Source organism: Narcine bancroftii, chromosome 1 (assembly GCF_036971445.1).
Source record: "Narcine bancroftii isolate sNarBan1 chromosome 1, sNarBan1.hap1, whole genome shotgun sequence".
In the NCBI taxonomy this organism is placed as follows: Eukaryota; Metazoa; Chordata; class Chondrichthyes; order Torpediniformes; family Narcinidae; genus Narcine; species Narcine bancroftii.
Window position 1 is genome coordinate 70,572,296 of NC_091469.1, and position 26,448 is coordinate 70,598,743.

The window sequence follows — 26,448 nt, forward strand, 5'->3', positions numbered from 1 at the left end:
TAATTGTTTTATCATAGTTCTTATCATATAAGCTTTTAATCAAGTGAAAAACGCCAAGCTACTTTAGAAAGGACTTTTTAGTGAATGAGTTAAAACAATGGTGTCTCCATGGTGTCCAGGTGATTATAAAGGAAGATGGTCACAATATTTAGTCAAAAGAATTAGGATCATTGATTCATTAATGAATAAAAGACTATTTAGTCAAAAAAATTTGGGATTATTGAGTTGTTAGTCAATAAAATGAACTAGAAGACAGAATTGAAGTCATAGAAAGTTGGAAGTTGGATTTGGAAGAGAAGACTAGAATGATTGAGCTCTGTTTAGAGCAGTTTGATAAAGGAGGAACGAACACCAACAGTACCAAGACCATTGAAGAAGTGGTGGGCCATTGGAAGTTCCTTTTGTATGTTTATTACAAATGAGAACACAGTTTGGTGCAGTTGCTGCTTGTCTATGAGGACTCTCTTGGTGTTCGAGAGATTGTTATGCAAGTTTGCTGTCTGAGTCCGACAATCAACTGAATGGAGAAAGCAGCATCTATAGCTGCTCAGGAACTATGTGTCGAGAAGATGAAGATAATGGAACCTATAGAGAAGGGGTGTCAAACTCAAATTCACAGAGGGCCAAAATTAAAAACTTGGACTAAGTCGAGGGCCGAACTAAATACTTATTGAAAGTTTTCAACAACATCTGCATGTTTTCTCTTCTTTCAACATATGTAATGTTAAACTTTTTCTTATTAAAATAAATGTTTAATAATAGTTTTGGATAAACTTTCTAGAAGCATTAAAAATGAGAAATAAAATATTCAATAAATAATATTTCTCTATAGAGGATTTGTCAAATGTTGCTAGTGTGCTGTCGAATAGTAAAATCTGAGGGCTATTGAGAATGTGGGAGAATAACATGATTCCTGAAACAATCAAATGGGTGACTGATTGTGGGCATGAACTCTAGCAGGGTTATTTGCCATGCCCTTTTTCCATTGGTACAGATATCCTTTGATTTGCACACTTTTCAAGTTTTATGCCTAATGAGCTTGTATCCAGGTGCAGGACCATTTTTAACCAGGAATATATTTATCACTGTGACATGAAACTATTGGAAGATCGTTTTATCCTGAGATTAAAGTTCATAATACTTACTCAGGCCTGTGTGGGGGAGGGCGGGGTTTGCGGGCGATCGGGTTGGACAACGACAGTGCGGAGGCATCGGCTCTCGCTGCAGGGCGGCATCTCGGCGGATCAGCGGCCCCGTCACCGTGAGTCGCGGGTTGGCCTGCGGCAGGGAGGGGGAGTGGGCAACGGTCCTGGCGAGGTCAGGCCCCCCCTGAGTTTCTGCCGGACCCCCCTTGACCTGCTGAGTTTCTCCAGGACCCCCCTTGACCTGCTGAGTTTCTCCAGGACCCCCCTTGACCTGCTGAGTTTCTCCCGGACCCCCCTTGACCTGCTGAGTTTCTCCCGGACCTCCCTTGACCTGCTGAGTTTCTCCTGGATCCCCCTTTGATCTGCTGAGTTTCTCCCGGACCCCCCTTGACCTGCTGAGTTTCTCCCGGACCTCCCTTGACCTGCTGAGTTTCTCCCGGACCCCCCTTGACCTGCTGTTTCTCCCGGACCCCCTCCCCTTGACCTTCTGAGTTTCTCCCGGACCCCTCCCCCTTGACCTGCTGAGTTTCTCTCGGACCCCCCTTTGACCTGCTGAGTTTCTCCCGGATCCCCCTTTGACCTGCTGAGTTTCTCCCGGATCCCCCTTTGACCTACTGAGATTCTCCTGGACCCCCCTTGACCTGCTGAGTTTCTCCCGGACCTCCCTTGACCTGCTGAGTTTCTCCCGGACCCCCTTTTCTTTCCGTGCCGGTGTCCCAGGACCTTTCCAGGGCAGTCTCCGCACTCAGGACCGCGCTGGGATCCCGGTCAGCGGTGGAGGAGCAGGTGAGCGCGGCTAATCCCGATCCAGCCCACGCCACTCCCGAGATTGGCGGGGGGTTCCACCCTACCTGCCCGACCAGCCTCGCTCTCCACATGTACTCCGGGCACCCGCTGCTGGTCCGGTGGGAAGGCGCAGGGCGGCCGGCGGTCGGTGCCCCCATCGCCCGGCGGGGAGCCCCAATCTTCCCTCCGGCATCACGACTCCATCTGCAGCTCCAAGAAACACTGTGCCACTGGGGTTCCGGGCGCTGGGAAGCGGCCTTGGCTTCCCCTGACACCGGCGAGGCGCGCTGCGGTGGGGGGATTGGGCGGGGGGACACGACAGCGTGTTTATAAAACCACCCACCACTACTTTTCAAGGAGCAGGGTTTTTCTCTCTCTCTCTCACCCTGGGACACAGCGGTTACTGTGCATACGCTATACTGGCGCGGCGGCCAGCGGGCCACCTCTAATACATTTTTGATATGATCTTGCGGGCCAAATATAATTATATCGCGGGTCAAATTTGGCCCGCGGGCCAGAGTTTGACGTGTGCTATAGAGGAAATGAAAAGTCACCAATTAGTGTAAAATGGAAACAAAATGATTCTTCAAGCAATACTGAGGGAGTATATAGATAAGAAGAAGGTTACAGTTGTTAGGGATACAAATCCCACAGAATTACTGCAAAAACCATTAATAGAAAATGAGATCAACCACAAGAAAGTGGCTGAAGCTGTACCACAGGATACTGGTGTGGAGGATGAGTGATCTAAAATGGATTCAGGATCAGATATTAAGGCAACATCTGATGTATAGGACAGATATTTCCAGCAGGAGAAGCAAGAGGAGTTCTAGAACAGGCTTCAGAGTTTAAAGTATTGAATTTGTGCGTTTAAAGATTCAAGTGATACGGCAGCTCTTAAAGTAGAAAAAAAAACAATGCTTCAGTTTAAATTGGACTTAGAAGATAAGGAGGAGCAGATAAGAATAATACTGGTATGGCGGCAACAAGAAGAGGAGCTACAGGAGGCGCAATAATGGAGAGAAGGGAAGCAGCTGCGGATGGAAAAGGAGCTACAGGAGGAGCAGCTATGAATGGTGGAAATGCTGCTAAAACGACAAAGAAAGCAACTGGAACTGGGCAAAAAAATGCTGTGAATGAGGCCAGGTCACAGGCACTGGAAGGCTCAGTGGTATGTGGTGCTCAAAGTAAATTAAATCAAAAGCATCGAGTTTTGAGGAAAGACTTCAGAAAAAAGAAAATATTAAATACCAAAGCTGAGCAAGTGCTACAATCACAACATTTGTTTGGTCCTGAAATAGACAGGTCTAGGCATAGAGATGAGCCAATGATAGACCACATGACATTCTTGGTCATGAACCAGGCAGGTTAAGGCATGGACCTGAGCCAAAACAAAACAACCCTTTCTCCCTCCCCTCCCTTTTTCCAATATAAATCCACACACATTTATGTCGATCATAAAAAAAAACTCAATGGGAAGTCAAAGGCTATTTTAACAAGTGAAATTTGGAGTTTAGTTAATTTATTGCTTATTTTAATAAAGTTGCCCAAAAGATAAAGATAATATTTCAGTAATATCCTGTCCAAAAGGTCTCACCTTCACATATGACCATGTAGCATGTAAAAACGTTCCTATTTCTGTTCCACACCTAAAGCACATCTCCAATATTTCAGATTTTGATTTATGCAACTTCTGTGGTGTGAGAGATAATTGGTGTAGGAAATTAATCCCTATCTTGGTTTTATAATTGATATTGTGCTATTCAAACATCATTCAGACCAACATCTTTCCATTATTGCAACACCTAGATCTGAATCCCATTGCTCTTGCTCTCTGTCTAAACCTGGTTTTGAACTTTCATTCTTGAGAGAATAGTATATCTTAGTTATAAATTTAGGTGTTTTCCCCAACCAAATAATCAAAGCAAGACATATGTGGTAAATGGGAGGGCATTGAAGAATGCAGTGGAGCAGATCTTTCTGCTCCACTGCATTCTTCAATGCCCTCCCATTTACCACTGTGAGAGATGAGAAAAACTGACATTGCAATATGAACATGAAGAAATGAAGAAAATAAAATTGATACATAAGTAAATGAATGAAGCCAGTGCAAACAACATGAGACATGGATATTAGAAGGCAGGAAGCTGACACTGTCTGAGTAAGATAAGAATCTCCTACACCAGCAAGTTCACTGAATGAAGGAGAGAAGGACAGACAATTGAGAATAGAAGTAGAGTTAGTCTGAACGAGATAAGGGTCTCCAAGCCCCAGATAGAATTAGCAAGGCTTGCATAAATAATTAGAAGACCTTAGATAGTATTAGCAAGTTATACATATATAATTAGTAAGCCATACAACAGATTTTTCAAGTATGCATATTTAACTAGTAAACCCTAGACAAGATTAACGAACCCTGCAGATGAAGGGACTGTAGCCCTGAGAGTCGGGAAGGTGTGAATAGGGACAAGGGCTAGGATGTGAATAAGGACAATGGGAATAGTGGCGCTCTAGTCACTTCATCAGGAGTGCTGGTAACTGCCTCTGCAACATCATCAGGTCTCTCAGTTTCAGCATCTCGTATTGGCCTTTCAACCTCTTCGCTCGATGTATTTCTGGACTGGTACCTTTTTACACCTGAGACATTTCTCTTATACAGGACTCCAGTCGGAGACTTGAGTGTCACCATACTGCCACTTCTGGATACGACAGAATAGAGTTGATGGTAATAAGGTGTATCTAGCTTGCCACCAGTTTCATGTCTCACTAGAATATTATTTCCTGGCATGATGTCTGAGTACTTGGCTCCACGTTTTGAATCAGTGTACAGCTTTGCTGCACCTTTCTTTTCAGCATCGTGGTCCTTCATCTCCTGGTCGTCTCGGATTTCCTTTATTTCTGGCATTTTTTTGCGGATTTTTCTCCCAAAAAATGCTTCTGCAGGACTTTTTCCAGTGGTTGCATGAGGCATTGCTCGATAGACAGCCACATAAGATAGCAATGCTTCTCGCCAATTTTGTCCTTCTGCGTGTGCAATCCTCAATCGTTTTTCAATGGACTGATTTTGTCTCTCTACTTCCCCGTTGGCTTGCGGCCATTTCAGAGTTACTTTATGATGGTGGATACCTGTGGTCCTCATGTATTCCGCAAATGTCTCTGAAATGAATTGTGGACCATTGTCAGAGTATAATGTAACAACAGGTAATCCATATCTTGCGAATATCTCTGCTAACGCTTGTATTGTTTTTTCAGTGGTTGTGGACTTCAACACCACGTACTCATAGTATCTGCTGTAGTAATCTATCACTACCATAATTGATTCACCCGTCGGTAAAGGTCCAAGAAAATCAACAGCTACGTCGATCCATGGTCCTGTCGGAAGTAGCGTACTCCGGATCGGTTCTGGCGGATTACTCCTACTTGTGATTTGACATCCATGACAAGTTTTAACAAATCTCTCTGCGTCTTTATCACAACTTGGCCACCATACCTTAGTCCTGAGGTTTTGCTTGGTACCAACAATACCTAGGTGTCCTTCATGCGCTAAGGATACAATCTTCGGTCTCAATCTTTACGGTATCACCAATCTGCGACCTCTTAATACACACTGTCCGATGCAACAAAGTTCGTCTCTAATGGGAATGTAAGCCTTGTGAGTACACTTGTCCCATTGTCCACTCTGTATGCATTCTCTTACGTCCATGAGTTCTGGATCACGTTCGGATTCTCTCTCAACTTCCTTCGTAGTCACAGCTTTCGGTGTCGCCTGAATAGCTACGAAGCATACAAAGCTCTCTGTTTCTGTTCCCAATTCTGACTTGGATTGTGGACCACCATCCTTCACCAATCTGGACAGCGGATCTGCAATGTTTGCTTTCCCTGCAATGTGGATTACTTTATATTTGTAGGGTTGTAGTCTGAGTACCCATCTCTCTATTCTGGCACATGGTTTGGATCGAGGTGCATAGATCACCTCTAATGGCTTATGATCTGTGATGAGTTCAAATTCAATGCCGTATAAATATGCATGGAACCTCTCACAGGCCCATACAAGTCCGAGTGCTTCTTTCTCTGTCTGAGAGTATCTTCTTTCCACATCTGATAACGATCTGCTGGCATAGGCAATGATTCTTGGTCCTCCATCATGCATCTGGACCAACACGGCTCCTAAACCAACTGGGCTGGCATCCGCTATGACTTTGGTTGATGCCGCCGGATTGTAATATCCAAGAGTTTTTGCATCTGTCAGGCTCTGCTTCAGCGCTGTGAACGCTTTCTTCTGCTCAGATCCAAAATGAAATGGTACACCTTTCCTGGTTAGTTTCCTTAGTGGTTCTGCCACTGTAGCAAAATTAGGAATGAACTTTGCACAAAAATTGACCAATCCCAGGAAATTCCTCACCTCTGTTGCGTTCTGAGGTGCACGTGCCTCTTCAATAGCTTTCACCTTGGCCTCTGCAGGGTTTAGTCCTTCCCGTGTAAGTCTGTGTCCCATGAAGTCCATTTCTGACACACCGAACTGGCACTTGTTTCCATTCACAGTAAGGCCTGCCTCATGTAGTCTTGATAGTACACGCCTCAACCGTTTGTCATGCTCTTCCTTCGTTGGTGCATGGACTATGATGTTGTCAGAAATGTTGGCAACTCCAGGAATGCCTTGAATCACTCGATGGATTTCATACTGGTAGATCTCTGAAGCTGCATTAATTCCAAATGATAGTCTCTTGTAACGATACAATCCACAGTGAGTCACAAATGTTGTCACATCTCGGGAACCTGGATCCAGCTCTAATTGATGATAGCCCCATTTCAGATCAATTTTTGAGAATACCTTGCTGGTAGTTAGTTCTTGAAGTATTTCCTCCACTGTTGGTATAGGGTGTCGTTCTCTAACTATAGCTTCATTGGCCATTCTCATGTCAACACATAGTCTTATGTCACCCTTTGGTTTGGGCACAATCACTACTGGACTGACCCATTGTATCGAATGTTCCACAGGTTCAATAATGTCTTGTTCGATCAATTCTTTAATTTTGGCTTCGACTTTCCCACGAAGTCCAAACGGAGTTCGGCGCATTGGTTGTGCCTTGGGTTTGACCGTTTCATCTACCGCTAGCTTCAATTGTCGACCTTTCAGCTTTCCTACTCCTTGGAAGACTGCGGGGAATTCTTGCTTCATATCCTCGTATGACTGAATTGAATTGACACAAGCTCCAATATGAAGTATTGCCAGGTCTTGCGCTGTGCTTCTACTCAGCAATGGTTCTCCTCTCTCTTCTATGACCATAAACTCTGCTTCGGTGTACTTATCTCCAGCTTCAACAGTTGCAGTAAAACATCCAATGGTCTGCAATGGCCTGGTTGCTGTGTATGGATACAGTTTCTTGGAACACTTCTTTGAGGTACAGATGATCTTTTTCCTTTTCAACTTCTCCCATAAATGTCGATCAATCACATTACTGTCACTGCCTGAGTCTACAATGACCTGCACTGTCACTCCACCAATGATCACTGGGACCTTCTCATGATGTACTTCATTCAACGTAAATTGGTAACAACTCTGTTCCTCCTGGGTATCATCATTGTCACCGTCTATCTGGCGAATGGTATCTTTCTTTCCAGGATACTTTCCTTTCCCCCAGGCTTTGCCTTTGGAAGTTGTACTCTTCCTCTTCTGGTCTGTATTGGATTTGCTTTTGCACTTCTTTGCAAAAGTGCAAAGAAGTGCCCCAAAAGTACTAAGCCAAAGAGAAAATTCTTATCACCTTGAAGTTGTCTGCAATCCTCTGTAATCTTGTTTAGTCTTTAATTTTCTTCAAGCTTCTTTCATCCTCGTCGCCAATGTTACATTTGTGGCCCGAAATGTGAAGTTAATAAAACATTAAACACTAGATTATCAGGTAAACTTCTTAGTGTCTTTTTATTCTCCGGTTTCCTTTGTTCTCCTGCTTGTGTTCTTATCTCTCTCTCATACCACGTGACTTCCGGTAGATCTCATACATATTCATTATCATGACATCAGGGTCCGCCAGTCCTGAGGCCACTCTTGCACCACTCCCTTTTGGGCTTTCACTCATATTCCTGACTGGGTAGTAACATCCTCTGCTTTTGTTTTCTGCTGCCTTGGTCTCTTGATACTTGCTTTGTCCATTTTTTTTAGGTGAAAACATTCTTAATTTTAAAATTTTAACTGACTTTTTGATACTTTTCATGGAGAGATCAATCAAAACACGTCTGCCACGTCCCCGCTAGCTTTGTATGTATAAAAGAAACATTCAATTTTGAGTTTGCTTTTGTACTGTTAAGAACCAGGGGAGCATAGAGCCAGTCCAGATAATACTTTTGTTCGAATTAATGTTTTATTGCCCATTTTATTAACTTTTTTAAGTATAGTTTTAATTGTTTTAACATCGTTCTTATCGTATAAAGTTCTAATAAACAGTGAAAAACTCCAAGCTACTTTAGAATGGATTTTTCATTTATAAAGGATTATAAAGGAAGATAATTGTTATAATACGAGTGTGTGTGTGTGTGTGTGTGTGTGTGTGTGTGTGTGTGTGTGTGTGTGTGTGTGTGTGTGTGTGTGTGTGTGTGTGTGTGTGTGTGTGTGTGTGCAGTGCCCTCCATAATGTTTTGGAAAATACATTTTTTTTTTATTTGCCCCTGTCCCTCACAGTTTTAAATTTGTAATGAAACAATTTATGTTATTAAAGTGCATATTCCAGATTTTATTCAAGATTATTTGTATACATTTTGGGTTGACCCTGTAGAAATTACAGCACTTTTTATACATAGTTCTCCCATTTCAAGGCACCATAATGTTTGGGCCATTTGGCTTCACGTGTTTTTGATTACTCAGGTAGGTTTAATTACTTTATGGATGCAGGTGTAAGAGAGCTCAGCTTGCTTCTTGAATCTGAAAAATTATGAAAAATTCATACTTAAAAGGGGTGTTCTTCCCCTTTATTCCTAATACTCCTCGCATTGAAATAGGCACACTTCAAACCCTCTTACTATCTATCTTTGCTTTGTCCCCTGCCTTCCTTCCTCACAAACTCAGAAAACATAGCATCATGTTTTTGTCCTTCTACTCTAATCTCTGCCCTTACATTCTGATTCCCACACCCCTGCCAAACTCATTTAAACCCTCCCCAACACCTCTACCAATCTTCCCACCAGGATATTGGTCCCTTTCCAGTTCAGGTGCTGCTCGTCCTTTTTGAAAAAGTCAGACCTTTCCCCAGAAGAGATCCCAATGATCCAGAAATCTGACCCATGCCCCTTGCACCAACTTTTCAGCCATGCATTCATCTGCTACATTTTCCTCTTCCTACCCTCTCTAGAGTGTGGCAAAGGCAGCAATCTTGATAATTCAACCCTTGAGGTCCTGCTTTTTAACTTCTTTCCTAACTTCCTATATATATTCCCTCTTCAGGACCTCATCCCTACTCCTATCTATGTAATTGGTCCTCACGTGGACCATGACAATTGGCTCCTCAAACCTCCCCTCATGCCCCCCACCCCCAAGAATCAATGAACTCAATCAGAGACATTCCCGATGCTGGCACCTGGGACGCAACATATCATCTGGGAGCCTCCATTTCATTCACCAAACCTATCTGCTCTCTTAACCAATGTGACCCTAGTTACCACAGCTCTCCTCCCCCTTTCCTTCTGAACCGGTGAGCCAGCCTCAGAGCCAGAGACATGACCACATCGACTTGTCCCTGATAGATTTTCCCCCTCCCCCAACAGTATCTATTGACAGTATTCTTGTCAATAGGAATGGCCACTGGTGTCCGTGCTGTGCACTGTCTGCCTCTTCCCCTTCCCTCTACTAACAGTCACCTAGTTACCAGTCTCCTTCCTTTTAGGGGTGGCTATCTCCCTGAAGCCCTTCTCTATAACTATCTTGGCCTCCTGAATGATCCGGAGTTCATCCAGCTCAAGCTTCCTATCACAGTCTCACAGGATCCTATCACAGTCTCACAGGAGCTGTGCTGGATGCACCTCATGGAGGTATAATCATCAGGGACAATCATGTTGTCTCAGATTTCCCACATCCTGCACCTGGAGCATTCCACTGTCCTAGCTTTCTACAATAACTCTTCCTACCTTAAAACCAAAGACCTTTCCTTCTTGAAATCCTGCTCGTACTCAGCCTTGTGAGGCAAACGTTGTGACTCAGAACCTCTTACTCCAACTCCTACACTGGGCCACTCATTCTTTAGCTTCCACTCCTTCTTTTTGTCCCGCTAATTATCTCAAGTACTAACTCCCACAAATCACGCTCTGTTTAACCCTTCAATTGCCATCCTCGCTCTTTTTAAAACACACTCAACTCACTTGGTTCCCTGCACTCTTCGCGAGTCTTTCACTCCTCTTGCCAAGTTGGTCTGGAGGTCGCAATGTCCCAAGGTTCCAATCTGCGCTCTTTTTAAAACACACTCACCTCAGCTGGTTCCCTGTACTCTCTGCACTCCCAAGTCCTTCATTCTTCCTCTTGCCATGTCAGATCTGAGGTCACAAAAGTCCTCATTTCATGTCTACCCCTGCCTCCTGAAGAGTGTTTCTGATCTGTCGGACTTGTATTTTGGGATTTTTCTTCATTATGATGAGAATTTTTCTGCCACCGGCAGTGCAGGTCTTCCATGGAATACCAGTCCTTTTGTGATTATTGAGCTCACCTATACGCTTATCATTTTATTCTCGCTTTCAGCCTCATAATGGTTTCTTTGATTTTTCATTGGCACAACTCTGGTCCTCGTGTTGATAAATGATAACTACAGGCTCCAAAGTTGATAAAAGCTTAGAAGCCAGCCCAGCTCTCTTCTGCCTGCAAGAATGAAGCAATGAAACATTCCTGAGTAATCACAAACATCTGTGGAAAAAAAAGTCTCCCAAATATGCCCTGAAATGGGGGAACTCGGTATAAAAAGTGCTGTAATTTCCACATGGTTAAACTAAAATGTATTCAAATAACCTTAAATAAAATCTGGAATGTGCACTTTAATTACATATGAATTGCTTGATTACAAATTAAAAACTGGAGCACAGGGGCAAATAAAGGGAAAAAAAAACTGTGTCTTTGTCCCAAACATTATGGAGGGCACTGTACATATGCAGATCCATATTTCACTGAAATGGAGGAGTTCATAAAAGAAACAATTGTGGCTGTATTGAGGATTTGTGCCTACTTGTAATCTCATAAATAGTGGATAATGTAAAAGTAAATGTCATCATATTTTTAATTGTGTAGGTTTTTCTAAAAATGAGATGCAGGAAGAATTATAGATGAATTTTCACAAGTTTTAATTTTTTCAATAACAAAAGAAACAAACAAGTGGCAAAATATGCTGAGCCTGCTGCATTTAGGATTTAATCTGAAGATGACTATTTAGCATGACAAAGGGATTTCAGTCTGCATGGATAAATTGGTCTGAAGAGCCCTTTTCAGTGCAGTCTATAAAAATGTCTCCGAGCAAGATGTGATATCAGATTAATTGCTGCTATGGAGGAATACATCTTTTGGAGTTATGATTTAAGTTTGTTTGTCAGTTAAGTGCTCCAGTTGTGGGATGTGGGAAATCAGAGACAGCACAGCTGTTCCTGATGACTACACCTGCAAAAGGTGCATCCAATTGCTTATAATGAGTGACTGTGTTAGGGAGCTTGAGCTGCAATTGGATGAACTGAGGATCATAAGGGAAGCAGATGCAGTGATAGAGAAGAGTTACAGGAAGACAGTCACCCCTAGAAGGCAGGAGTCAGGGAATTGGGTGACTGTGAGGAAGGGAGGGAGAGTGCCTGCGCAGAGTACCCCTGTGGAAGTGCCACTCAGCATCATGTATTCGGCATTGGATACTGCTGGGGGGAACAGCCTACCAGGGACGAGTCGTGGGGCCAGGTCTCTGGCACAGGGGCTGCCCCTGAGGTTCAGAAGGGAATGAGAGATAAGAACAGGATACTTGTAGTTGGGGACTCATTAGTCAGAGAGACAGATAGAAGGTTTGTGGGATGAGATCGGGGATCTAGGTTGGTCTGTTGCCTCCCTGGTGCCAAGGTCAGGGATATCTCTGATCGAGTTCATAGCATTCTTCAAGGGGAAGGAGAACAGCCAGAAGTCGTGGTCCTTGTGGGGACCAATGACTTAGTTAGAAGTGGGAATGAGGTCCTGAAACAGGATTATGTGGAATTAGGTAGGAAGTTAAAAAACAGGACCTCCAAGGTAGTAATCTCTGGATTGCTGTCGGTGCCACGTGCTACAAATAGGAGGATGTGGAGGATGAATGCGTGGCTAAAGAGATGGTGCAGGGGGCAAGGGATAAAATTTCTGGATCATTGGGATCTCTTCTGGGGAAGGTCGGACCTGTACAAAAGGGACGGACTCCACTTGAACTGGAGGGGGACCAATGTGCTGGCGAGCAGATTTGCTAGAGCTGTGGGGGAAGGTTTAAACTAGTTTGGCAGGGGAGTGGGGAACAGAGTGTGAGAGCAGTGTCAAGGGAGCATGGCCACCTAGATAGGAATAATAACGATAACAAAGGTAGGATGAAGATTAGAGTAAAAGGTAGAAAAGAGAATATAGGTGAGGGTCATTCTCTGAAATGCATATATTTTAATGCAAGAAGCATAGAGAACAAGGTAGATGAGCTTAGAGCATGGACAGATACTTGGGGTCATGATATTGTGGCAATTAGTGAGACCTGGCTACAGGAGGGGCAGGACTGGCAACTTAATATTCCAGGATACATTTGTTTTAGATGTGATAGAGCAGGGGGTAAAAAAGGGGGAGGAGTTGCTCTGCTTGTTAAGGTGAGGTGGCAGGATGGTCTGGAGGGATCGTCCAGTGAGGCTGTTTGGGTGGAATTGAGGGGTGAAGGAGGCATGAAGGTGCTAATAGGGGTGTATTACAGACCACCAAATGGGCCAAGAAAATTAGAGGAACAAATGTAGGGAGATAATGTGTATGTGTGAGAATCATAAGGTAGTGATCAGGGGGCGTGGCAAGATGGCGTAAGGATCAGACGTTCCTTCCAGTCCTCTCCTGACTCTATCTTATTGTTTTGTCTAGAAATGCCCGTTAAAATTCTTTAAAAGTTTAGATAACTTCAGTGCTGTTAATTTAACTTCTGTCGGTACAATTGGTGAAAAAGAGCAAAAAAAAACGACAACAGATCATCAAAAAACTACATTTTCTAAAAGTTCAAGTTTTGGAGCCTACCTACAGGAAAAACATCGAGACTCAGCCTGAAATGGATCCCAGGAGAGAGATACAGCTTTCGGATGTAGAGATTAATGTTACATCGGTAGAGCCCCCTAAAGAGGGCGCCAAACAGCCTTTAGAACAAAGAGTTATTCAGGTTCGTACATGTGCAGTAGCATCTGACGGCAATGATTTGAATGAACGATTTGTGAATCTTGAATCTAAATTATCTTATACAATGCAGGGATTATCTAAGATTATGACTGAACTTGGTACTAGGTTTAATACTCTGGTGAAAATACATTCTCAACAGATGGCTGAGTTTGAAGCTTTTAAGCTTGAAGTGAGAGATAAATTTAATTCGTGTGAAGAAGATATAGACGAAATACGGGATCAAGTTTTTGATGTGACCAAAAGGGTCGAAGACTTACAAACTCAAAATAAAAATTTGGTGAAAAAGATTGATTATTTGGAAAACCAATCCAGACAGAACAATATAAAGATTATTGGTTTGCCGGAAGGTATGGAGGGACCAGACCCAAGAAAATTTTTTACTGAATGGATTCCACAGGTGCTGGGTCAAGAACATTTCCCGGAAGGTATAATACTGGAACGTGCTCATAGAGCCTTGCGTAAAAGACCTATTTCAGGTCAAAGTCCAAGACCTGTTTTGGTTCGTTGCTTGAATTATTACGACAGAGAAATAATTTTACGAGTGGCTATTAGAAATGCACAACAGAGAAAATCACCCTTAATGATTCAAAATAATCGAGTTTTCTTCTATGCGGATTTGAGTCAAGAAGTTATGTTCCAACAACGGGAATTCAATCCTGCTAAAGAGTTGTGGAAGAAAAGTTACAAGGCAACCTTTAGATATCCAGTTGTTTTGAAGGTTTTCCAAGATGGTTGCCAACCAAAGTTCTTTGATTCTTCAAAGGAAGCTATAGCATTTGCTCAAGAGCTGCCAATTATTCAGTTTCAACAGAGACATAGTCCGCCGCGATCTCTAAGGAGACAAGAGATGGAAGAAAAGAGCCGTGCTCCAAGAAGGAATGGTTGTAATGGTGACTCGGTAGTTAGAGTTGATTTTAAAAAAAAAGAGTTGTCCTTTTTCTAATGTTTTTTTTAAAAAAAAAAGGAATATTAAATAATGATGATGTTAGTTTAAGATGAAGTGAGAGTTGGGGGAGAGAACTGGATAGGCACTATTTCCTGAAAGTCATCTGCTATGTGTGAGTTATCTCACACCCATTTTTTTTTGGGAGTTACCGCATTGCGCGGTTTAGACGGGAGGGGGTATTTTTAACCTCCTACCCGTTTTCTTTTTTTCTTTTTTTTGTATTATTAGATTAAAGAGTGAAGGGGTTTTTTTTTGTTTAAATATTAAAAAAAAGCATAAGAAAGTATTTGATTGTTTAAAAAACTAAAAATTGATGTGGTTTTTTTTGTAAAGTTTATTCAGTAGATAAGGAATATTTGAAATTTAAATGTGAATGGGATGGATACGTTTTTAATATTTTTTCTTTAACTTTAAGGTGAAAGGAGTGGTAATTCTGATGTATATTATTTTGCTATTTTAGTTATAGAACGAAGGGAATAATGGTGAAAGTTATAAATTGAATTGTACAATTCTTAATGAGGCTTGAATTTTGTTTGTGGTTTATACTCCATTTGTTGAAGATATAGATTTTGTTGTAGATGTGTTTTTATTATTTGGATATCTGAATTTTAACGTAATGATTGGGGATATTTAAATGTGGTATTGGAGCTTTTATTGGATAACTATTCAAGAGTAAAAGGGAAAAATGGTGGAAGAGTACTAAAATTGAATTGTACAATGTTTAATGAGGTTTGAATTTTGTTTTAAGATGGTGGTTTATGTGACTAATATGATGATAGATTTGAAGTTAGTTGATATTTGGTGAATGTTTATCTCTATAGAGAAAGTTTTTTTTCCCATTTTTTTTCATGCTACAATTTTTTTTAAGAATTGATTATTGTTTAAGAATTTTTGATAGATAATGTTACTAACTTTACTAATTTTTTATATTAATTAACCCCGTTTGTGAAATATATGCATTTAAGTTTGATTTAAATGTTTTTTTAAGTATTAATTACTTTTCTTTTTGTTAGTATTTTAATCGGTTATGTTTTTGTTGTTTTTTTTTTGTAAGTGGTTTTTTTTCTCACATATTATTAACTTTATTAATTCTTCACTCTTTATTTTTGGGGGGAAAGGGGGGTTTGGACTAATTTGAGTTGGGTTATTAATGTGTAATAATTATTGGGGAGGGTATAGTTTATTTAGATTACGGATACTGTATTGTAATTTTTATTATTCTTAATTTTTTTTAATGTAATCCTATATGTTATTCATGTTATAAAATTTTAAATAAAGTTTTAAAAAAAAAAATAAGATAGTGATCATGGGAGATTTTAACTTCCCTCACATTGATTGGGATACCCATACAGTTAGAGGGCTGGATGGGCTAGAGTTCATTAAATGTGTTCAAGATTGTTTTCTAAATCAATTAGTAGAAGAACCGACTCGGGACAGTGTAATACTAGATCTCCTGTTAGGGAATGAGCTAGGTCAGGTATCGGACATGAATGTTGGAGAACAAATTGGGTCTAGTGATCATAACTCTGTTAGTTTTCGGGTAGTTTTAGGGAAGAGCAAGGAGGGGCCTAAAGTTGAGGTTCTGGATTGGAGAAGAGCAAATTTCGAAGGAATAAGGAGGGATTTAGGGAGTATTGAGTGGGACAGGATATTTTCAGGTAAAGATGTAAATGAAAAATGGAGGATATTCAAAAAAGAAATTTTGAGGGTAGAGAATAGATATGTCCCAGTGAGGATTAAAGGAAAGGCTGGAAGTCATAGGGAGGCTTGGTTTTTGAGGAATATTGGAAATTTGATTAGGAGAAAAAGGGAGGTGTACAAGAGGTATAAAGAGCAGGGAGCTGAGAGTTTGAAGGAGGACTACAAGGAGTATAGAAAGAATCTTAAAAAAGAAATTAGAAAGGCCAAAAAAAAAGGCACGAAGAGGCTTTGGCAGACAGAGTAAAAATAAATCCAAAGGGTTTCTATAGTACATTAAAACTAAAAGATTAGTGAGGGATAAAATTGGACCCCTTGTAGATAGTGAAGGTAGGCTGAGTGAGAAGTCAGAGGAAATGGGGGAAATTTTGAATGATTTCTTTGCCTCAGTATTCTCTAGGGAAAAAAAATATTGAACCAGTTGAAGTAAAGAAAAATAGTGGGGAGGTCATGAAGCATATAAGGATAACTGAGGAGGTAGTGATGGCTGTGTTGAAAAAGATAAAGGTGGATAAATCTCCAGGACTGGACAAAATATTCCCAAAGACACTCAGGGAGGCTTGTGGACAAATAGTGGGGCCATTAACAGAGATATTTAGGATGCCACTGGTCACGGGGATAGTGCCAAAGGATTGGAGGGTGGCGCATGTGGTTCCGCTGTTTAAGAAAGGGTCCAAATGTAAACCTGGGAATTATAGGCCCGTGAGTCTGACGTCTGTGGTGGGTAAGTTGATGGAAAGTGTTCTGAGGGATGGTATTTATAAATATTTGGAGGTACAGGGATTTCTAGGATGTTGCCTGGACTTCAGGAAAGGTTAAACAGGGATTGCTGACTTTCCAAGGAGTAGGAGACGTAGACAGAGTCCATAGAGGGGAAGGAAGTTTTTATTGTGTTCAGAGCTGCATTCACTACTTCCTGTAGTTGAAAACTATCTTGGGGAAAACAGCTCCAAAACCATGTTGGGATGCATCCAGCAAGTCTGCTTTCAATGCTGCACCTGTAGAGGTTGTTGAAGAAGCATGAGGACAAGCTGATTTTCCCTCGTCTTCTAAGAAAATAGATGTGGTGCACTTTCTTGAACATCAGGTAACACTGGACAGTGATGATTTTGGTCTCTGAGCACTTGTGTATATTTTATTGATTGTGGGATGCAGATGACAAAAATTACTTTAGTTTTTCTACCACACCCTTTTTTTTAGCTATAACCTAATTTTGTGATATCCTGTCATATTTTAAGTCTACTTCAAGGATACAGCATGTCATTGAAAATTAATTTTCTGCATTTTCACTTGGAAAATGCTGATCTTGGTGCACTCAGTGACCAACATGATGAAAGATTTCATCAGGACATTGCAACCATGGAAAAGAGATATCAGGGCAACAGGACTCTGACACGAGAGTCATCAGATGCTGAGTACAAACTAAAAGCAGCAGCAAAACATTTTTAGGTCAATTGAACTAATGCAATATGTCAGCATCTTTATGGGATTAAACATGCTAAATTCAATAAAACTTAATGTTTCTCCAGCTTCTTGCGTGATGCAGCAAATCTGAAATTATCTTTGTGTTCAGCTTAAAGTTGTCCATCCCTTTTTTCCAGAAAACAATCCTTTTGAAAAAAATTGTTGACCAGTATAATTAGAGATATTTGTTGCTTAGAAGGTGAAGCTCTTTCAATCTTATTGCCATTGATGTGGATAGTAGTGTGGATAGATAATATCTTGTTGATATTGAGAGAAAAGTTGTTATTTTGGCACCACGCCAGTAGTCAGTCACTCTCCTTTACTTCATCTCATTGTTACCTGATCTTGGCTTACAACTAGTGTTGGTGAGTTTGAATTTTGAAGTTGGAATGGTATTTGGCTGTACAGTCATGGGTGTAGAGGGAGTATAGTTGTGGACTAAGTATAGTCGTGGGTGTAGAAGGAGTATAGCTGTGGACTAAGTATAGTCGTGGGTGTAGAAGGAGTATAGTTGTGGACTAAGTATAGTCGTGGGTGTAGAAGGAGTATAGCTGTGGACTAAGTATAGTCGTGGGTGTAGAAGGAGTATAGCTGTGGACTAAGTATAGTCGTGGGTGTAGAAGGAGTATAGTTGTGGACTAAGTATAGTCGTGGGTGTAGAAGGAGTATAGCTGTGGACTAAGTATAGTCGTGGGTGTAGAAGGAGTATAGCTGTTATAATCGTGGGTGTAGAAGGAGTATAGCTGTGGACTAAGTATAGTCGTGGGTGTAGAAGGAGTATAGCTGTGGACTAAGTATAGTCGTGGGTGTAGAAGGAGTATAGCTGTGGACTAAGTATAGTCGTGGGTGTAGAAGGAGTATAGCTGTGGACTGAGTACACATCCTTGAAGGGTGCTGCTGTTAAGTATGATTATGGAGGAGATTTTGTTACCCATCTCTTCACTGATTGTAGTCTGTTAGGATACGGTTGCAGAGGGAGACGCCGAGGTCTAGATCCTGAAGTTTGTGAATTCATTTACTGGGGATTATGGTATTGAAGACAAAACTCTAGTTTATGAACAGTAGGCTGATATGTCCTTGTCATCCAGTTGTGCAGGGAAATGACATCTGCTGTGGATCTTTTTGGAGATTTGGCAAATTAAAATGGGCCAAGCCTCACTGGAAGCCTAAAGTTGATGTGAGTCATGACCAGTTTCTCATAGCAGTTCCTGCTGGTGAATAACAGCCAATGGTTGGTAGTTATTTAGACCCGTTGTTCTTTTCTTTGGTACTGGTGTATGGGAATTGGGGACAATGACATTGAAGGGAGAGGTTAAAAATATCCGTGAATATATCCACCAGTTGATCTGCACAAGCTGTCATTTAACATCCCGAGATTCTGTCTGGTTCAATCACTTTTCGTGGGTTCATCCGGCAGAAGACCAACCTGACTTCAGCAGGTGCAGTAGCATTTGTAGTAGTTGATGTGGATGTCATCTCCTCGATGGTCGAAGTCAACAAAGAACATATTGAGCTCATTATGGCATTGCACTAATATATGTTTGGGGTTTTCTTGATTTCCATGTAAGCATGTGTCCCCTGCCTTAGATGCCATTTGTCTGTATTGTTCATTTGGGACTTGAGCTTCCCTGATGGACTTGCAAAGATGGTACTTAGATTTCTTATTGAAGGCCAGATTTCCTGACTTGAATACCTCTAACCTGGCTTTCAGCAGGGAGTCGAGTTCGCCATTGATTGATGGGGAACACCTTTATCAACTTGGTCACATTTTTCTACATTCTTACTGATGAAGTTGATGATGGCTATGGTATTGATATAGGTTGTTGACTGTCTACAACTCAAAACTGTTACATAGGATGTCATCTATCTCCTTAGACTATTGTTGAACGACTTTCACCACTAGGCCCAACTTCCTCAGCTTCTGCTGGCGATCTGACTTGCCTAAATGCGGGCATTGGATGGATTGGTTGCCATTCTTTATAGTTGTGTCACGGTGGTCTAGGGTGTTTGGACCTCTGGTGGGCAGGTGTCATGTGAAATGAACTTGCATAGGATGCTTTAAAAGCCTAGTTGCAGGTATACCAAATTTTCATGTTTAAATTGATTGGGATAATCAAATTAACATTCTAGTTTGCTGAACTTCTGTACGTGAACCAGCAATTTATTTGCATGTTTCTTTATTTTCAGTTTATTTCAGTTTGGTTCTGATAGAAAAGCTTATCACCTTCACTTCTGAACTGAATTTTTTGAAACTGTAAAAACTTCAATAAATTTTCATTTATGTCTGTGATGGATTATGAAGTGGTTCCATATCTATTTGAATAGTCATTTAAGAAGGAAAGATGGGAAACAAAGATAGAATGGGTTTGAGTACCTGGGGAAAAATATAAAACCAGCCTAAGACAAAATCTCTAATTATTGTTTTCATTTAAGACCCAGGGTTGGAGCAGTTATTGTTTCCATATTCATTCATTCATGAGGCATGGACATAATTGACAATGCTTACAGTTATTGACCATTTGCAGTTCCTCCAGAATTGAGATTGTCACCTCTCAACTACATTGGCAGGTCTAGAATTGCACGTGGATCAGACTGGCAGATTTCTTTCCCTAAGGACCTCAGTAAACCAAATGGAATTTTGTGACAATCTAGTAGTCCCATGGTCATGATTGTTGCCACTAGCTTTATTTAATTCAATGCAAAGATGGTACTTAAATTTCTTATTGAAGGCCAGATTTCCTGACTTGAACCTGGCTTTCAGCAGGGAGTCGAGTTCGCTGTTGATTGATGGGGAACACCTTTATCAACTTGGTCACATTTTTCGACATTCTTACTGATGAAGTTGATAATGGCTATGATATTGATATAGGTTGTTGACTGTCTACAACTCCGATTCAGTTCCTATTTTTAAATTAAATCTCTTGGTCTCCAGATGCTAACTACTTTGTAGCAATGTGTCTTGTTAATGCTTGATGATTATTAATATTGGACAAAAACACAGAAATGCTGGAATAAGTCAGCAGGTCTCGCATAGGAGGTAAAGATATATAACCAATGTTTCGTACCTGAGCCCTTCTTCAAAGTATGAGCAAAAATCAGACGGGCACCTGAATTAAAAGGAAGGTCAGGGGAAGGATTGAAAAACAAAAGTCTGCCAATGCTGTGATTGTAGTAAAAATACACCTTAATGCTGGCCAGCCTTGCAGCGTCTACAGGTGGTAAAGCTATATTGCTGACATTTTGAACCTGAGCCATTCCAAGGAATAAACAAAGAAAAAGACTGTGCTATCTGGGGAGGAGTCCAGTCCAACAAAAGATGTTAATTGGATATGACAAGGAGAGAGGTGAGAATTGATTTTGGCAGTGTGAAACAGGACAGAGGGAAAAGAGAGTGAGTTGTGGAAAGGTATGGGGGAAGAGGGGGGTGGGTTTAACAAAAGCCAGAGGAGTCGATGTGCCATCTGGTTGGAGGGTGCCCAGACAGAAGAAGTGTTGTTCCTTCAATTTATGGGGTGGTCTTAGTCTGGCAGTGCATGAGACCATGGACAAACATATCAGCAAGGGAATGGGATGGAGAATTGAAATCTCCACTGCAATAGTGGATAGAGCCAAAGTGCTCAACAAAGCAATTTTCTAGTCTTTCTCTAGTCTGTCAGACAGACCAACAGAAAAAATGTGTTAATTGGATATATGGGTAGAATGATAGGAAAGAGGAAAGGTGAGAATTGATGGGGGGGGGGTGGGTGGGTAATTGGCTATGTGAATGCAGAGCTGGGGAAATGAGAGGGAAAAGGAAAAGAGAGGGGCAGAGCAAGAGGAAAGGAGGGACAGATGGGGAGGAAAGGGGTGTGTGCTAATGGAAACCAGAGTCGTCAATATTAATGCCATCCTGTTGGAGGGTGCCCAGATGGGCGATAAGGTGTTTTCCTCCAGATTGCAGTGGTCTCAGTCTGGCAATGCACGAGACCAGGGAAAAACATGTCAGTATGGGAATGGGGCAGGTAATTGAAATGGGTAGCTAATGGGAGATCCATGCTATGCCAGTGGACAGAGCTAAGGCTCAATGAAGCAATCTCCCAATCTGTGTCCAGTTCCTCTGATGTAGGGGAGACTACAGTGGGTGCACCAGATTCAGTAGATGACCCCTGTAGATTGACTTGAAAGGACTGTTTGAGGCCCCAAATGGTAATAAGGGAGGCACAAGTGGAGCACCTCTTGAGGTCACAGGTGTAGGAACAATGAGTGACAAGGGAGGAGTGGATGAGGGAGACCTGGAGGGACCAGCCTTTGCAGAAGGTGGAAATGGCAGATGAGGGAAAAATGTGTCTGGTGCTGCAATCACATAGTAGATGGCCAAAATGGCGGATGCCCAAACTGGTGGGATAGTAAGTGAGAACAACGGGGAAATCCTGTACTTGTGCGTGGGGGCAGAGGGGGTTAGGACTAGTGGTGTGCATCAGGGATCAGTTCTGGGACCATTATTCTATGTTGTTTGTCTGTATCAATGATATGGATGATAATGTGATAAATTTGATCAGCAAGCTTGCAGATCACTCAACGATTGGAGGCATTGTGGAAAGCGAGGAAGGTTTTCAATGCTTGCAGAGGGATCTGGGCCAGCTGGAAAAATGGGATGAAAAATGGCAGATGGAATTTCATATAGACAAGTGTGAGGTGTTGCATTTTGGAAGAACAAATTAAGAAAGGGTATACACTAAAGGGTAGGATACTGAGGAGTGCGGTAGAACAGAGGGATCTGGAAATATGGGTAATTCCCTGAAAGTGCATCACAGTTAGATAGGGTTGTAAAGAGTGCTTGCGGCATATTGGCTTATAACTCAAAGTATTGAGTATAGAAATTGGGATGTTATGGTAAAGTTGTATAAGACATTGGTGAGGCCAAATCTGGAGTACTGTGTGCAGTTTTGGTCATCTAACTACAGGAAAGCTATCAATAAGATAGAAAAGGTGCAGAGAAGATTTTCTAGGATGTTGCCTGGACTTCAGGAAAGGTTAAACAGGTTAGGACTTTATTCCCTGGAGGATAGAAGAATGAGGGGAAAATTGATAGAGGTATTTAAAGAGGTGGATAGACAGATTAAATGAAAGTAGGCTTTTCCACAGAGGGTAGGTGAGATACAAACTAGGGGGCATGGGTTATAGGAGAAAGCTTAGGGGAAATGTTTTGGGGGAACTTCGTCACACAGGGAGTGATGGGAGTGTGGAACAAGCTGCCTGCTGAAGTGGTGAATGCAAGCTCAATTTTAACATTTAACATAAATTTAAACAGGTACGTGTATGGGAGAGTAACAGAGAGCAATGAACTAAGTGCCAGGTCTGTGGGACAAGGCAGTAAAATGATTCGCACAGACCAGAAAGGCTGAAGTGGGCTGTTTCTGTGCTGTAGTGTTCTATGGTTCTAAGTTAGGCAGCATCTATAGGAAGAGAAATAGAGTTAAAGTTAACTGAATTAACATTTTGATCCTGTTTAACAGTTCCTTTTTTTCCACAGAAGCTGTCTGACCTGCTGAATGTTCTTAGTACTTTCTGTTTTTCATTCAGATTGTCAGCATTTGTAATTTTTTTTGATTCTCATGTTCTGCAAAATGTTTGGCTTCCAACTCAGACGGTGAAAAATAACACCAATTCGTATCATTCTACAATAAATATTGAAGTGCTTGAAAGTCAATAATTTCATCTTCATGCAATTGAAAAGGAGAAAAACAAATATAATGAGCAGATCAAATATGATGATTAAACAGCCCCATGAAGATGGAATTGGCATACAGGAAGAAAGTATCACATGAAATCATTAAATCACTTACTTTGCATCTCAAAATCTATTGGATACATCCAATTCATTTTTCCTTACTAATTATCAAAATCAAAAATATCCAAATAACTATTAAATTTCACAACATGATTATTTGATTGATGGCAACTACAGGCCAACACAATAATTTTAATGCATACCAAATAAAATCAGGTCTTTGGATAGAAAATTATTTAAAAATCCCAAGTCAATTTATACAGAGAAGCAAGCAACACTGCACCTTAAATGATTTGCTGTCTTACATTAGTAATAATTGACCAATTCATTGGCATTATTTCATGAATCTTAAGTCAAATGGTTCAATGTTCCAAACAAACATTTATGTGCTTTTTTTTTAAAAAAGAAACTTGTTTAATAAAAAGTGCAAGTTATGAAGGATTCTCCTTTAGTTTATGACTTGTGTTCCTGAGGATTATGGTCATGTATAGGTATCTAGGCATAAAGGTATATTTTCTGTCCAAAGAGCTGGCCACATCTGCTCCAGACTGTCAGGTTAATGCTGTGGATGGACACTACCGGCTACTACTGAACACTTAATTTTATAGATCAGTGGTTCTCAACTTTTTTCCACTCACATACCACTTTAAGTATTCCCTATGCCATAGGTGCTCTGCGATTAGTAAGGGATTGCTTAAGGTGGTATGTGGGTGGAAAGAAAAAAGTTAAAGAAAAACCACTGTTATAGATGGCCTATTTTTTTTTGTTTTTGATTATTTTAGCACATTTCATAAGTTGAGGGAGATAAGATAACATGGGGCAGTTGACTTGACAAATTTACTTCCAACTTGCATACATGTCATGGTGTCAAATGAACTTAAAAAGAATGTTTGGAGACTATCACAGTACACACACACTGTACGTTTGATGTGGCAACAGTCCTGGGTCTCATTTTCCACGCATTTTATTCGGTATCAGAAATTCTACAAAACTGAAGTCAAACCTGACAAAGGAAGAGAAAAAGAATGCTTGGAAAAATCTATAAAGTTTAAAATGAAAGTGTACAATGGCAGTGATTTAAAGGAATATTTTTTTAATTTTCATTTGGAATGTTTGCACCCAAAATGACCATTCAATGTCTATAATGATATTAACAAACAAAATGGTTTGCATTTGGCAGACAGGACAGTTAAACCAATAAAAAAAAACCTTTCACTAGAAATTAGATTTATATGAATCAAATACAAAAGACAGTTAAATCCCTTACAATGCTTTAACAGTTCCTCACACATATGTCCTCACCCATCTATCTTTAGGTGCATTTGTTCACAATAACATTTGTGAAAGTGACCACCAAATAATCTTTGTGGAGATAAAGTCCTTTCCTCACACCAAGGCATAAACTCAAAACAGATCTGGCAGCCAAGAGAAATGCCAGGGATGGCCAACCTTTTAATTTTTAATTTAGATTTATAGCATGTTAACAGGCTATTTCAGCCCTACGAGAATGTACTGAGGGTATAGGTTAATTGGGTGGCATAGACTGATGGGCCATAATGGCCTGTTACAGGTTGAACCTCTATTATCCACCGCTCTGTGGTTCAGCATGTTTTGAATCTGCTGCCATTACAGACAGCGCAGGACTTGAACCCCAGTTCCGATTGCTGGCGCTGTAAAGGTTGAATCTGCTCTGATCGGGTCTAGGGTTCAAGTCCTGCACTGTCTGTAAGTAGATTGTACTAACGGCGTCAGATTCAACCTTTTCAGTGCAAGTGATCAGGACCAGGGTTTGAGTCCCACGCTGTAGTAAGGAGTTTGTACTAATGTTCTGATCACTGGTGCTGTAAAAATGTTGCGCTAACTGCTCTGCTAACTGTGCTGCCCCACAGTATTATTTCCTGTTTTAAGCTTTATTCTGCCTTTAATATGTTTACATATGGGGTCCCCATAGGGGACAATTTTTGTTTTCCGGCTTTTTCTGTGTGCCACCAATGGCCAGATCCCAATGTCGTTGGATTAAGGACATGCAACTTGTACCTTGCTGTATTTCTAAATTAAAAATTAAAATGTTGGCCACCCCTGGACTGTAGATTATCAGCGGCAGCAGAAATATACACCACCATTTGGTTCAATGAAGGGATATACCAGGATCAACTGATATGCAAAACAGGACAATGTGCATGCTATACAGCGAAAATAAGATGTAAATAGAGCAAAGAAATCTCACAACCAATGGATTAGATCAAATCTGCAATTGTATCATTTTCAGTTATAAATGATTGTGGACCATAAATATATAAAAGTAAATTACAGGAATATTCCACCCCTTGCATTTATTTTGCTTCCTCCTACCTATGTCATTGGTACCAATGTGTACCACAGCTTCTCACAGATTGTCCTTCCCACCCCCCCCCCCCCCCCTGCAAAAATGTTGTGCACTCGATCTGAGACATCCCTGATCTGGGTACCTGGGAAGCAACATATCATTCAGGAATCTTGTCCTTAGTCTTAGATCCTCCTGTCTGTTTGTTTCTGATACCTCTCTCTTTCCTTGACCTCAAAGCCTCCATCTCGTGTGACAAGCAATCTGTAAATATCTATTACAAAGCCACTGAATCTCACAGCTACCTGGATTACTTCTCTTCCATCTCATCCTTTACAAGAACCCCATCTCTTTCTCACAATCATTTTGCTGCATGATGTTTCCCGGATGAGGCCTTCCACTCCAGGACATCCGAAATGTCATCTTTGTATAATAAATGTGGATTTCCTCCTTGTGATCCCTTCACAAGCATCTTCTCCACTTTGCATATCTGCCCTTCCCCAAAGCAGGCCAAAGATTGTCACTATGGTCCTCACTTTTCAACCCATCAGCATCCGCATGTGACAATTTTTTCCCTGACACTTCTTCCTCCTTCAACGTGATCCCACTACCACATCCTCTCTTCCTTTATCAGCTTTTCGCAGAATTAAATCACTCCAAGACACTACTCTGCTCTCCCACCCACCCTTCCACCCCCTTTAAGATTTCCTGCTGCAATAGCACAAGGTGCAAAACTTGTCCCTCAATCTCCTCCATCCAGGGCCATAGACCATTTGCTTCACCTGCACATTGTCAAACCTGATCTTCTGTATTCCTCTACATTGACGAGACCAAATGCAGATTGGGTCACCACTTCACTGAACACCTACGCTCTGTTTATGGGTCTAAATAAATTGCCTGTAGCCAACCATTTTAATCCCCTGACCACTCCTGCAA

At 41.2% G+C, this 26,448-nt stretch overlaps 1 protein-coding gene and 1 long non-coding RNA gene across 19 annotated transcripts in view; one reads left to right on the forward strand and one right to left on the reverse strand.

The window, feature by feature from the left end:
* Nucleotides 1-26,448, forward strand: part of agtpbp1 (ATP/GTP binding carboxypeptidase 1) — a 336,033-nt gene that overhangs the window by 32,066 nt on the left and 277,519 nt on the right. The gene's annotated exons all lie outside the window — the stretch shown is intronic.
* Nucleotides 8,677-26,448, reverse strand: part of LOC138759447 (uncharacterized) — a 45,083-nt gene continuing 27,311 nt past the window's right edge. For all 3 annotated transcript variants that reach the window (XR_011354838.1, XR_011354837.1, XR_011354839.1), the window contains 2 exons: nucleotides 10,384-10,767; nucleotides 8,677-8,847 (listed from right to left, as the gene is read on the reverse strand). This is a non-coding gene — a long non-coding RNA (uncharacterized lncRNA). The remainder of the gene's footprint in view (nucleotides 8,848-10,383; nucleotides 10,768-26,448) is intronic.